Below are 14,639 nucleotides of genomic sequence, written 5' to 3'. Positions count from 1 at the left end.
AGGCCTGCTTGGTAACTGTGGACCATTCCAGTCTCTCTCATAGGAAGTATGTTATGAGGAGAGAAAGAAAAGGTGATTTTAACCTGTTTAGGGAGAACTGAGGCCTGCTGGGTAGCTGCGGGCTATTGCAGTATCTTTCATATGAGGGATGTTATGAGGAGAGAAAGAAAAGATAATTTTTAAGCTGCTTATGGAGAACTGAGGCCTGCTGGGTAACTGTGGACCTTCCTTTCTCTCATGGGATGAATGTTATGGGGAGAGAAAGAAAAGGTGATTTTAAACTGCTTAGGGAGAACTGAGGCCTGGTGGGTTACTGTGGACCATTCTAGTTCTCTCAGACCTCTCTCATAGGAAGTATGTTATGGGGAGAGAAAGAAAAGATGATTTAAGCTGCTTAGGGAGAACTGGGGCCTGGTGGGTAACTGTGGACCATTCCAGATCTCTCAGACCTCTCTTATAGGAAGTATGAGGAGAGAAAGAAAAGATGATTTAAGCTGCTGAGGGAGAACTGAGGCCTTTTGGGTAACTGTGGACCATTCCAGGCTCTTTCATAGGAGGGATGTTATGGGGAGAGAAAGAAAAGATGATTTTTAAGCTGCTTATGGAGAACTGAGGCCTGGTGGGTTACTGTGGACCATTCCAGTTCTCTCAGACCTCTCTCATAGGAAGTATGTTATGGGGAGAGAAAGAAAAGGTGATTTTAAACTGCTTAGGGAGAACTGAGGCCTGCTGGGTAACTGTGGACCATTCCAGTCTCTCTCATAGGAAGTATGTTATGGGGAGAGAAAGAAAAGGTGATTTTAAACTGCTTAGGGAGAACTGAGGCCTGGTGGGTTACTGTGGACCATTCCAGTTCTCTCAGACCTCTCTCATAGGATGAATGTTATGGGGAGAGAAAGAAAAGGTGAATTTAAACTGCTTAGGAAGAACTGAGGCCTGCTGGGTAACTGTGGACCATTCCAGTCTCTTTCATAGGAGGGATGGGGAGAGAAAGAAAAGATGATTTTTAAGCTCCTTAGGGAGGCCTGCTGGGTAACTGTTGACCATTCCAGTCTCTTTCATAGGAGGGATGTTATGGGGAGAGAAAGAAAAGATGATTTTTAAGTTGCTTATGGAGAACTGAGGCCTGCTGGGTAACTGTGGACCATTCCAGTCTCTCTCATAGGAAGTATGTTATGAGGAGAGAAAGAAAAGGTGATTTTAAACTGCTTAGGGAGAACTGAGGCCTGGTGGGTAACTGTGGACCATTCCAATTGTCTCAGACTTTTCTCATAGGATGAATGTTATGGGGAGAGAAAGAAAAGGTGAATTTAAACTGCTTAGGGAGAACTGAGGCCTGGTGGGGAACTGTGGACCAATACAGTTCCCTCAGACCTCTCTCATAGGAAGTATGTTATGGGGAGGGAAAGAAAAGGTGATTTTTAAGCTGCTTATGGAGTACTGAGGCCTGCTGGGTAACTGTGGACCTTTCCAGTTCTCTTAAGACCTCTCTCATAGGAAATATGTTATGGGGAGAGAAAGAAAAGGTGATTTTAAACTGCTTAGCGAGAACTGAGGCCTAGTGGGTAACTGTGGACCGTTCCAGTTCTCTCAGACCTCTCTCATAGGAAGTATGTTATGGGGAGGGAAAGAAAAGGTGATTTTTAAGCTGCTTATGGAGTAATGAGGCCTGCTGGGTAACTGTGGACCTTTCCAGTTCTCTTAAGACCTCTCTCATAGGAAACATGTTATGGGGAGAGAAAGAAAAGGTGATTTTAAACTGCTTAGCGAGAACTGAGGCCTGGTGGGTAACTGTGGACCATTCCAGTTCTCTCAGACCTCTCTCATAGGATGAATGTTATGGGGAGAGAAAGAAAAGGTGAATTTAAACTGCTTAGGGAGAACTGAGGCCTGCTGGGTAACTGTGGACCATTCCAGTCTCTTTCATAGGAGGGATGGGGAGGGAAAGAAAAGATGATTTTTAAGCTGCTTATGGAGAACTGAGGCCTGCTGGATAACTGTGGGCCATTCCAGTCTCTTTCATAGGAGGGATGTTATGGGGAGAGAAAGAAAAGATGATTTTTAAGCTGCTCAGGGAGAACTGAGGCCTGCTGGGTAACTGTGGACCATTCCAGTTCTCTCAGACCCCTCTCATAGGAAGTATGTTATGAGGAGAGAAAGAAAAGGTGATTTTAACCTGTTTAGGGAGAACTGAGGCCTGCTGGGTAGCTGCGGGCTATTGCAGTATCTTTCATATGAGGGATGTTATGAGGAGAGAAAGAAAAGATAATTTTTAAGCTGCTTATGGAGAACTGAGGCCTGCTGGGTAACTGTGGACCTTCCTTTCTCTCATGGGATGAATGTTATGGGGAGAGAAAGAAAAGGTGATTTTAAACTGCTTAGGGAGAACTGAGGCCTGGTGGGTTACTGTGGACCATTCTAGTTCTCTCTCATAGGAAGTATGTTATGGAGAGAGAAAGAAAAGATGATTTAAGCTGCTTAGGGAGAACTGGGGCCTGGTGGGTAACTGTGGACCATTCCAGTTCTCTCAGACCTCTCTTATAGGAAGTATGTTATAGGGAGAGAAAGAAAAGGTGATTTTAAACTGCTTAGGGAGAACTGAGGCCTGGTGGGTTACTGTGGACCATTCCAGTTCTCTCAGACCTCTCTCATAGGATGAATGTTATGGGGAGAGAAAGAAAAGGTGAATTTAAACTGCTTAGGGAGAACTGAGGCCTGCTGGGTAACTGTGGACCATTCCAGTCTCTTTCATAGGAGGGATGGGGAGAGAAAGAAAAGATGATTTTTAAGCTCCTTAGGGAGGCCTGCTGGGTAACTGTTGACCATTCCAGTCTCTTTCATAGGAGGGATGTTATGGGGAGAGAAAGAAAAGGTGATTTTTAAGCTGCTTATGGAGTAATGAGGCCTGCTGGGTAACTGTGGACCTTTCCAGTTCTCTTAAGACCTCTCTCATAGGAAATATGTTATGGGGAGAGAAAGAAAAGGTGATTTTAAGCTGCTTAGGGAGAACTGAGGCCTAGTGGGTAACTGTGGACCATTCCAGTTCTCTCAGACCTCTCTCATAGGAAGTATGGGGAGAGAAAGAATAGATGATTTAAGCTGCTGAGGGAGAACTGAGGCCTGCTGGGTAACTGTGGACCATTCCAGTCTCTTTCATAGGAGGGATGTTATGGGGAGAGAAAGAAAAGATGATTTTTAAGCTGCTTAGGGGGAACTGAGGCCAGCTGGGTAACTGTGGGCCATTCCAGTCTCTTTCATAGGAGGGATGTTATGGGGAGAGAAAGAAAAGATGATTTTTAAGCTGCTCAGGGAGAACTGAGGCCTGCTGGGTAACTGTGGACCATTCCAGTTCTCTCAGACCCCTCTCATAGGAAGCATGTTATATGGAGAAAAAGAAAAAGGTGTTTTTAAATTGCTTAGGGAGAACTGAGGCCTGGTGGACCATTCCAGTTCTCTCAGACCTCTCTCATAAGAAGTATGTTATGGGGAGAGAAAGAAAAGATGATTTAAGCTGCTTAGGGAGAACTGAGGCCTGCTGGGTAACTGTGGAACATTCCAGTCTCTTTCATAGGAGGGATGGGGAGAGAAAGAAAAGATGATTTTTAAGCTGCTTATGGAAAACTGAGGCCTGCTGGGTAACTGTGGACCATTCCAGTCTCTTTCATAGGAGGGATGTTATAGGGAGAGAAAGAAAAGATGATTTTAAGCTGCTTAGGGAGAACTGAGGCCAGCTGGGTAACTGTGGACCATTCCAGTTCTCTCAGACCTCTCTCATAGGAAGCATGTTATGGGGAGAGAAAGAAAAGGTGATTTTAAATTGCTTAGGGAGAACTGAGGCCTAGTAGGTAACTGTGGACCATTCCAGTTCTCTCAGACCTCTCTCATAGGATGAATGTTATGGGGAGAGAAAGAAAAGGTGAATTTAAACTGCTTAGGGAGAACTGCCTGGAGGGTAACTGTGGACCAATACAGTTCCCTCAGACCTCTCTCATAAGAATTATGTTATGGGGAGAGAAAGAAAGGTGATTTTAAACTGTTTAGGGAGAACTGAGGCCTGCTGGGTAGCTGCGGGCTATTGCAGTATCTTTCATATGAGGGATGTTATGAGGAGAGAAAGAAAATATAATTTTTAAGCTGCTTATGGAGAACTGAGGCCTGCTGGGTAACTGTAGACCTTCCTTTCTCTCATGGGATGAATGTTATGGGGAGAGAAAGAAAAGGTGATTTTTAAGCTGCTTAGGGAGAACTGGGCCCTGGTGGGTAACTGTCAACCATTCCAGTTCTCTCAGACCTCTCTCATAGGAAGTATGGGGAGAGAAAGAAAAGGTGATTTTAAACTGCTTACGGAGAACTGAGGCCTAGTGGGTAACTGTGGACCATTCCAGTTCTCTCAGACCTCTCTCATAGGAAGTATGGGGAGAGAAAGAAAAGATGATTTAAGCTGCTGAGGGAGAACTGAGGCCTGCTGGGTAACTGTGGACCATTCCAGTCTCTTTCATAGGAGGGATGTTATGGGGAGAGAAAGGAAAGATGATTTTTAAGCTGCTCAGGGAGAACTGAGGCCTGCTGGGTAACTGTGGACCATTCCAGTCTCTTTCATAGGAGGGATGTTATAGGGAGAGAAAGAAAAGACGATTTTAAGCTGCTTAGGGAGAACTGAGGCCAGCTGGGTAACTGTGGATCATTCTAGTTCTCTCAGACCTCTCTCATAGGAAGCATGTTATGGGGAGAGAAAGAAAAGGTGATTTTAACCTGTTTAGGGAGAACTGAGGCCTGCTGGGTAGCTGCGGGCTATTGCAGTATCTTTCATATGAGGGATGTTATGAGGAGAGAAAGAAAAGATAATTTTTAAGCTGCTTATGGAGAACTGAGGCCTAGTAGGTAACTGTGGACCATTCCAGTCTCTCTCATAGGAAGTATGTTATGGGGAGAGAAAGAAAAGGTGATTTTAAACTGCTAACGGAGGACTGAGGCCTAGTGGGTAACTGTGGACCATTCCAGTTCTCTCAGACCTCTCTCATAGGAAGTATGGGGAGAGAAAGAAAAGATGATTTAAGCTGCTGAGGGAGAACTGAGGCCTGCTGGGTAACTGTGGACCATTCCAGTCTCTTTCATAGGAGGGATGTTATGGGGAGAGAAAGAAAAGATGATTTTTAAGCTGCTTATGGAAAACTGAGGCCTGCTGGGTAACTGTGGACCATTCCAGTCTCTTTCATAGGAGGGATGTTATAGGGAGAGAAAGAAAAGATGATTTTAAGCTGCTTAGGGAAAACTGAGGCCAGCTGGGTAACTGTGGACCATTCCAGTTCTCTCAGACCTCTCTCATAGGAAGCATGTTATGGGGAGAGAAAGAAAAGGTGATTTTAAATTGCTTAGGGAGAACTGAGGCCTAGTAGGTAACTGTGGACCATTCCAGTTCTCTCAGACCTCTCTCATAGGAAGCCTGTTATGGTGAAAGAAAAGGTGATTTTAAATGGCTTAGGGAGAACTGAGGCCTAGTGGGTAACTGTGGACCATTCCAGTTCTCTCGGACCTCTCTCATAGGAAGTATGTTATGGGGAGAGAAAGAAAAGGTGATTTTAAACTGCTTAGGGAGAACAGGCCTAGTGGGTAACTGTGGACCATTCCAGTTCTCTCATAGGAAGTATGTTATGGGGAGAGAAAGAAAAGATGATTTAAGCTGCTTAGGGAGAACTGTGGCCTGCTGGGTAACTGTGGACCATTCCATTCTCTTTCATAGGAGGGATGTTATAGGGAGAGAAAGAAAAGATGATTTTTAAGCTGCTTAGGGAGAACTGAAGCCTGCTGGGTAACTGTGGACCATTCCAGGCTCTTTCATAGGAGGGATTTTATGTGGAGAGAAAGAAAAGATGATTTTTAAGCTGCTTATGGAGAACTGAGGCCTGGTGGGTAACTGTGGACCATTCCAGTTCCTATGAGAGAGGTCTGAGAGAACTGGAATGTTATGGGGAGAGAAAGAAAAGGTGATTTTAAACTGCTTAGGGAGAACTGAGGCCTAGTGGGTAACTGTGGACCATTCCAGTTTTCTCAGACCTCTCTCATAGGAAGTATGGGGAGAGAAAGAAAAGATGATTTAAGCTGCTGTGGGAGAACTGAGGCCTGCTGGGTAACTGTGGACCATTCCAGTCTCTTTCATAGGAGGGATGTTATGGGGAGAGAAAGAAAAGATGATTTTTAAGCTGCTTATGGAGAACTGAGGCCTGCTGGGTAACTGTGGACCATTCCAGTCTCTTTCATAGGAGGGATGTTATGGGGAGAGAAAAAAAAGATGATTTTTAAGCTGCTCAGGGAGAACTGAGGCCTGCTTGGTAACTGTGGACCATTCCAGTTCTCTCAGACCCCTCTCATAGGAAGCATGTTATAGGGAGAAAAAGAAAAAGGTGATTTTAAATTGCTTAGGGAGAACTGAGGCCTGGTGGACCATTCCAGTTCTCTCAGACCTCTCTCATAGGAAGTATGTTATGGGGAGAGAAAGAAAAGATTATTTAAGCTGCTTAGGGAGAACTGAGGCCTGCTGGGTAACTGTGGAACATTCCAGTCTCTCTCATAGGAAGTATGTTATGGGGAGAGAAAGAAAAGGTGATTTTAAACTGCTTAGGGAGAACTGAGACCTGCTGGGTAACTGTGGACCATTCCAGTCTCTTTCATAGGAGGGATGTTATGGGGAGAGAAAGAAGAGATGATTTTTAAGCTGCTTATGGAGAACTGAGGCCTAGTAGGTAACTGTGGACCATTCCAGTTCTCTCAGACCTCTCTCATAGGATGAATGTTATGGGGAGAGAAAGAAAAGGTGAATTTAAACTGCTTAGGGAGAACTGCCTGGAGGGTAACTGTGGACCAATACAGTTCCCTCAGACCTCTCTCATAGGAATTATGTTATGGGGAGAGAAAGAAAGGTGATTTTAAACTGTTTAGGGAGAACTGAGGCCTGCTGGGTAGCTGCGGGCTATTGCAGTATCTTTCATATGAGGGATGTTAAGAGGAGAGAAAGAAAAGATAATTTTTAAGCTGCTTTTGGAGAACTGAGGCCTGCTGGGTAACTGTGGACATTCCTTTCTCTCATGGGATGAATGTTATGGGGAGAGAAAGAAAAGGTGATTTTAAACTGCTTAGGGAGAACTGAGGCCTGGTGGGTTACTGTGGACCATTCCAGTTCTCTCAGACCTCTCTCATAGGATGTATGTTATGGGGAGAGAAAGAAAAGATGATTTAAGCTGCTTAGGGAGAACTGTGGCCTGCTGGGTAACTGTGGACCTTTCCATTCTCTTTCATAGGAGGGATGTTATGGGGAGAGAAAGAAAAGATGATTTTTAAGCTGCTTATGGAGAACTGAGGCCTTTTGGGTAACTGTGGACCATTCCAGTCTCTTTCATAGGAGGGATGTTATAGGGAGAGGAAGAAAAAATGATTTTTAAACTGCTTAGGGAGAACTGACGCCTGCTGGGTAACTGTGGACATTCCAGTTCTCTCCGACCTCTCTTATAGGATGAATGTTATGGGGAGAGAAAGAAAAGGTGATTTTTAAGCTGCTTAGGGAGAACTGGGGCCTGGTGGGTAACTGTCAACCATTCCAGTTCTCTCAGACCTCTCTCATAGGAAGTATGGGGAGAGAAAGAAAAGATGATTTAAGCTGCTGAGGGAGAACTGAGGCCTGCTGGTTAACTGTGGACCATTCCAGGCTCTTTCATAGGAGGGATGTTATGGGGAGAGAAAGAAAAGATGATTTTTAAGCTGCTTATGGTGAACTGAGGCCTGGTGGATAACTGTGGACCATTCCAGTTCTCTCAGACGTCTCTCATAGGAAGTATGTTATGGGGAGAGAAAGAAAAGGTGATTTTAAACTGCTTAGGGAGAACTGAGGCCTAGTGGGTAACTGTGGACCATTCCAGTTCTCTCAGACGTCTCTCATAGGAAGTATGTTATGGGGAGAGAAAGAAAAGGTGATTTTAAACTGCTTAGGGAGAACTGAGGCCTAGTGGGTAACTGTGGACCATTCCAGTTCTCTCAGACGTCTCTCATAGGAAGTATGTTATGGGGAGAGAAAGAAAAGGTGATTTTAAACTGCTTAGGGAGAACTGAGGCCTAGTGGGTAACTGTGGACCATTCCAGTTCTCTCAGACGTCTCTCATAGGAAGTATGTTATGGGGAGAGAAAGAAAAGATGATTTAAGCTGCTTAGGGAGAACTGAGGCCTGCTGGGTAACTGTGGACCATTCCATTCTCTTTCATAGGAGGGATGTTATGGGGAGAGAGAAAAGATGATTTTTAAGCGGCTTATGGAGAACTGAGGCCTGCTGGGTAACTGTGGACCATTCCAGTCTCTTTCATAGGAGGGATGTTATAGGGAGAGAAAGAAAAGATGATTTTTAAGCTGCTTAGGGAGAACTGAAGCCTGCTGGGTAACTGTGGACCATTCCAGTCTCTTTCATAGGAGGGATGTTATAGGGAGAGAAAGAAAAGATGATTTTTAAGCTGCTGAGGGAGAACTGAGGCCTGCTGGGTAACTGTGGACCATTCCAGGCTCTTTCATAGGAGGGATGTTATGGGGAGAGAAAGAAAAGATGATTTTTAAGCTGCTTATGGAGAACTGAGGCCTGGTGGGTGACTGTGGACCATTCTAGTTCCTATGAGAGAGGTCTGAGAGAACTGGAATGTTATGGGGAGAGAAAGAAAAGGTGATTTTAAACTGCTTAGGGAGAACTGAGGCCTAGTGGGTAACTGTGGACCATTCCAGTTCTCTCAGACCTTTCTCATAGGAAGTATGGGGAGAGAAAGAAAAGATGATTTAAGCTGCTGTGGGAGAACTGAGGCCTGCTGGGTAACTGTGGACCATTCCAGTCTCTTTCATAGGAGGGATGTTATGGGGACAGAAAGAAAAGATGATTTTTAAGCTGCTTAGGGAGGCCTGGTGGTTGACTGTGGACCATTCCAGTTCTCTCAGACCTCTCTCATAGGATGAATGTTATGGGGAAAGAAAGAAAATGTGAATTTAAACTGCTTAAGGAGAACTGAGGCCTGCTGGGTAACTGTTGGCCATTCCAGTCTCTTACACAGGAGGGATGATATGAGGAGAGAAAGAAAAGATAATTTTTAAGCTGTTTAGGGAGAACTGAGGCATGCTGGGTAGCTTTGGGCCATTGATGTATCTTTCATATGAGGGATGTTATGAGGAGAGAAAGAAAAGATAATTTTTAAGATGCTTATGGAGAACTGAGGCCTGCTGTGTAACTGTGGACAATCCAGTCTCTCAGACCTCTCTCATAGGAAGTATGTTATGGGGAGAGAAAGAAAAGGTGACTTTAAGCCGCTTAGGGAGAACTGAGGGCCATTTCGCACAGAGCTCAAAGTGGCTATTTGGTTGCTGTTTGCGAAATCGCTACTTTAACTAGCGAATTGTCACTAGCTGTGCCCGTAACGCACAGCTGCGGTTTTTGCGGAATTTAGCACTTTCACTTCTCGTCACTTTCGTAACCCACAGGCTTCCGGTTCTCCGTCTTTTCGCTACAAAGGAGGTCCCTTTTTAGCGCTTCTGGCCTCCCGTGCCCGTCAATCAAACTGCGGGCACACCTTTGACCTCGACCCTAAAGCCGGACTTGTCGGGGTTCCCTTTTTTTAAAAAAAAACCAGGAAACCCCGTAGCAACGCGTTATCGTCAAATCATTGGCGCCGTTGGAACGTGTTTTCTATTGTTTTCTATGAACCAGAGGTTGATGCATTGATATGTTTGATTGGTTAATCCCCGCCCACAGTACACGCCCACAGGTTACCTGCTTATATGCACCTGGGCAGACACGTGGTCGGCCTCACTCTTTGTTTGCGTAGCCTACTGCCCGCAGCACAGGTTAACGTTGCAATGGAGAGGATTATTTTTCAATTGTTGGCTCAGATGCTTGCGGTAGTCCAGCGTATCCATACCACCGTGCGGCATAGGAGGGCTGCTATCGAGGAGTACCGAGAACGTATTGCCGGAGCGATGACCACCAGTACAAGACGTTCTCAACGGGCAACCATGGCGGCAAAGAAGCACTGGCAAGCTCTGGCAGAGGTCCGGTTCCCCAGACAGTTCTGGGTGGACGAAAGATCCTCTGACTGGTGGGAAAATTTTGTGTGGGCTCGCTGGGATGATGACCACTGGATTGCCAACTTTAGAATGTCTAGGGAAACATTTTTTGAACTCGTGGAGGCTCTACGTGGCCGCATGGAAAGGCAAGTCACTGGCATGCGGCGCCCCGTGCCAGTGGAAAAAAGGGTGGCAGCCGCATTGTGGTACTTGGCCACCCCTCAGTACTTCCGGACAGTAGCCCAGCAATTCGGACTCGGAGTCACAACGGTTGGCGATATCCTTAAGGAGTTCTGCCTCGCCATGGAGGCGGAATTGTTCAGCAAAGTGGTGTGCCTCGGAGACCGCCTTGGAGCGGTGAGTGTCATTCTATCCCCTTTGCCCTTTAAATTTTTTTTTCTTGTTTGACAGGTCAGCAACGAAGACGCGATGCACCCCACGCTGACATGCCATGGTTTATATTCTTTTCTTTCCCTTATTCCAGAGTATGGACGGGTTTGCCAGGCTTGGATTCCTGCATTGTTTTGCGGCCGTCGATGGAAGCCACATCCCTATCCGTGCCCCCGGGGGAAGCATAAAGGAGTACGGGAACAGGAAGGACTTTTGTTCTGTTCTCCTGCAAGGAACTGTGGACTTCTCCGGACGGTTTATCGATGCCGAGGTGGGGTGGAGTGGCAGGAGGCATGATGCCCTTGTTTTCAGGGAATCGAACCTCAGGAAAGCCATGGACGAAGGGGTCTTTGTTCCAGGAAACCCCACCGCCACCACTGAGGGCGTGCGTGTGCCGGCGTTGGTGCTCGGGGACGGAGCCTACCCATTACGCCGCTGGCTCATGACTCCCTATAAGCGGCCAAGGACAGACGTGCAGAGCTACTACAACGTCAGTCACTCCCGGGCAAGGAATGTCGTGGAGCGTGCCTTTGGACGTTTGAAGTCCCGGTTCCGTTGCTTGATGTCACGACTCCATGTGCATATAGACAATGTGACTCCGCTGATCATCGCATGTGTCATTTTGCACAACATCTGCGAGGACAAGGGACATAACATCCCCTTCCCTGTGGATGAACCTGATCCTGTAGTCCTTGAGGACACACAAGACATCCCTGAAGCAAGGAAAAAAAGGATCTATGCGGAGGGGTGCAAGGTTCGGGACGCTATAGCCACCCACCTCTACAGAAATAGGAGGCGTGTTTGAATGTTTTTTCTACTCAGTTGTAAAATAAAGGTTTATGTTCTTTGTTTAACCTTGTCTTGTGCGGTTTGTCTATTTAGCCAGCCAAAAAACGGGGAATCTCTGGTCCTAAAGCACTTTGACAAAAGCACCCTTCATGCTAACTCCACGCTGAAGTTGACAAACACAGTACGGAAGCGCAGAACAGGGAAAGGTTGGGGAGGCGGGTAGCCAGGAAGTATTGGCGACCCCTGTCAAACTGGAGGATAAAACCACTGATGTTCCAAGGAATAATTTTATTGGTGGGCGGCTTTGATACATTTAAAATAGGGGTGGTCGATCGGAGCAACGCATGTTCGTTCCCTAACCGTCATTCCGAAGATGCCGAAGCCACGGAAGGGCTCCTTCTGGCAGCGCGCCGAGGCTGAGGCACTTCTGGAGCTGGTTCTCCAGTCTAAAAGCGTTGGCCGCCTTATGGCCAGCACCCACTGCCACACCAAGGGTGCTTACCTGGTGTTGGCATCCAAGCTGAGGGAGAGGGGCTACGTCCGGACCTGGGAGCAGGTCCGGACGAAATTTAAGAGGGTGAAGCTGGACTTCCTAAATAGTCTAGAACAGTGGGGGGGGGGGTCCCGCAGCCAAGTGGGAGAACGGTCTTCCACGACCTGATGGTCAAGATATGGGAGAAGGCTGGGAAGCCCCCCCTGGAGATGAGGAGGCATATGGGTGAGTGCTGCCCTCGTTATGTTTTACCCTTAAGCATGCATGGAATGTCTAGATGCCTCTTTCCCCTACTGTCTCCATGATATTCGAGAAAGTATTAAGATGCTGTCAACTCCCTCTGACTTAGCCCGCCAGTACTGTCGAACCACTTTGGTAATGCGCTTTGGCTCTGATTGTGGTGTGGCCATCAGCTGTGTTTTATCTTTGGTTTGTGTGCTTTTACTTATGATTTCTCTTTTTCTTCGCCAAGCTACACAATCACCATCCAAACTTGCTGTGGCCAAATTACCTGAGCGTGAGGAAGGGGAGGAAGAGGGACCTTCCACCTCAGGACAGGCTGCAGGTGAGAGTTTTATTTCTTTGAGGGAGACCCATGTGTGTGTACCCCCATGGAGCCATAAGGGAGCCTGCTGTGATGCTTCCATTTGAAGTGTGATTGAATTCTTTATTTGATTTCTATAGCAGAAACAATGGAGGCAAGGATGCGTGCCATGGAGGCCAGGGTGACATCCTTGGAGGGGCTAGTCGAGCAGCAGAGAAGGGACTGTGAGTACTGCACCTGTGCTTGGGTGTGGGTTGTGTGACTTTAGCCTACATATATGGCTAACCATTTGTTTTGAACCCATTTGCAGGGCAGGCAGAAGTGGCTGACCTAAAAGGGGAGATGGAGAGGCAGAGGCAGCAGAGGGAGGCGGAAGAACGTAGGTTATGTTCCCCACTGCCCAACTCTCCTCACACTGTGGCTAAGGCCACTAAAGAGTGTATCCATGTAAACTCCAGATTGGAAAATATGTGTGGCACTAATGTGTACTTGTTCTCCCTCCCCACACAGTTAAGAAGGAGGACGAGGACTTGTTCCGCCGAAAAGTCAGGGGAACAACGGCACGGTTGTGCAGAAGAGTGAGGGAGATGGCGGAAGCCAGAGGGGAAGGGGCTGGTGAGGGGAGCAGTGGGACCTGAGTATTGTTTTCTGTGTGTGTTTTGGGGTGGGGGGTGGTGGGGGGGGTCCAAGTTACATTCCCTAATTTTTTATCCCTGTTAAATATATACATTTGTTAAAAAAAAGTTGGCTTTCCTGGAGGGTGGGGGTGGGTCCAAGTTATATTCCCTAATTTTTTTCCCCTGTTGAACTGTTTTTGAAAATAAAATGTTATTGCAAATTTTCTGAAAAAGACTCCAGTGTGACTCCTTACACTCGCACACCTTTCATCCCACACTCCTAAAACGCCTTTAACTGACACCCCTCCAACCTCCAACCCACACAACAGTACCAGAATAGACACAATCACTAGAGAGGCCGCTTTCGGCCTTCCTGATTCTACAGTAGGGTACACGGAGACAGAATCAAAAATATAAACTTTATTTAACAAACAACAGCAAACACAGATAACGTTAAATAGACAAACTGGCCCAAACTAGGAGGGGGAGAACTTGTCCGCGGGTTTTATTATTCTCTTCCCGAGAACAGTCCTCCTTCTAGTTTGGGTGGAGGCATTCTGAGACGGGGTCGGTGGGGTGGGTGCTGGAGGTGGTGGTGTAGGTGTGGGTGGGGGGGGGACGTTTACGGTGATCTGAGGAGGGTTGGCCGTCTCCATTACCACGACCGCCCTCTCCATCAGTCTCCTTATCAGTCTCACCTCCTCCACGCTTTCGCGTAGGGATTGGTTTGACTCCCTAAGGATTGCCCGCAGTTTTTTCCCCTCCTGGGCCATGAGGCCGAGCATTGCTTGGTCTGCGGCCGCGGCACGCCTTGACTCCTCCTGGCAGTGCTCAAGGATCCTCTCTCCAACGCTTGTCAAGATGGAGACGCTTGTCAAGATGGAGACGCGCCTCAGCCTGCCGTTCCCTCGCAAGCCTCTCCTCTGCTTGGAGAGCACCTCTAGGTGGTGAGCTGGCTGGACCCAGGGCTGGCTCATCATCATCTGAAAGGACCTCTGTTGGCAAAAAATGAGAAACAGAACTGTTAGTAGACAGTCAAAACCCACCCTGGTGCACATGGTGGCCTTTTTTGGTTACATATTGTTAAACCAAGACTCTAAACAATGCCCGGGGAGCACATGGTTAGTGTTTGTTTGCCCATGGTGGGCTTTTTCCTTTTTCTACTTTCACAGCCAGACTCACAACAATGAAAAGGGAGCACATGGTTAGTGGCTTGCGACATTGTCCTTCAGCTATGGCTCGAAAGGAACAGTTCATGCACGCTCACCATCTCGAATCTGTATCCGCCTGCGCTGGGCAGGAGGTCCAGCCACCCCACGCTCCTCCTCCTGTGTCCCGGGTATGAAATCTGCGAAGAAGAAAAAAAACAGATCTAGGACCAAAGGGTGGCAAAGCAAGCTTCAAAGCCTAAAGCAGCAACGTAGAGGGACTCTCTTCTGTCTCTTAGCAGTGCTGCTGCCCTGCACAAACAGAAAAGCACAAAGCAGTTAAAACAGCCCCCCCCCTTATTGTAACTGAAACTTACCAATGTTTGTTGATGCCCCAGAATCACTATCCTCGTCCACCGCTGCTGGGGACTCGAGGGGCCCCGTCCCTGGCATCTGTGTCTCTGTGGACAATAGCAGAAAATAGTGAAAAAGGAGCAAGCATACAACCTGAACCACACAGCAAGCTCCCAAAGTAGTGGCCAAAGCACTGCAGAAGGCCTATGGCTGAGGCATGCAGC

At 47.1% G+C, this 14,639-nt stretch overlaps 1 long non-coding RNA gene across 1 annotated transcript; it reads left to right on the top strand.

Annotated features, from left to right (window-relative positions):
* Nucleotides 1–12,263: 12,263 nt before the first annotated feature.
* On the top strand, nucleotides 12,264–12,672 carry LOC143819194 (uncharacterized). Its single transcript, XR_013224848.1, has 3 exons — nucleotides 12,264–12,317; nucleotides 12,437–12,520; nucleotides 12,607–12,672. It is a non-coding gene; the product is annotated as an uncharacterized LOC143819194 (long non-coding RNA).
* Nucleotides 12,673–14,639: the final 1,967 nt, after the last annotated feature.

This window comes from Paroedura picta, chromosome 10 (assembly GCF_049243985.1).
Source record: "Paroedura picta isolate Pp20150507F chromosome 10, Ppicta_v3.0, whole genome shotgun sequence".
Lineage (NCBI taxonomy): Eukaryota > Metazoa > Chordata > Lepidosauria > Squamata > Gekkonidae > Paroedura > Paroedura picta.
This window is presented reverse-complemented; position numbering and strand designations above follow the sequence as displayed.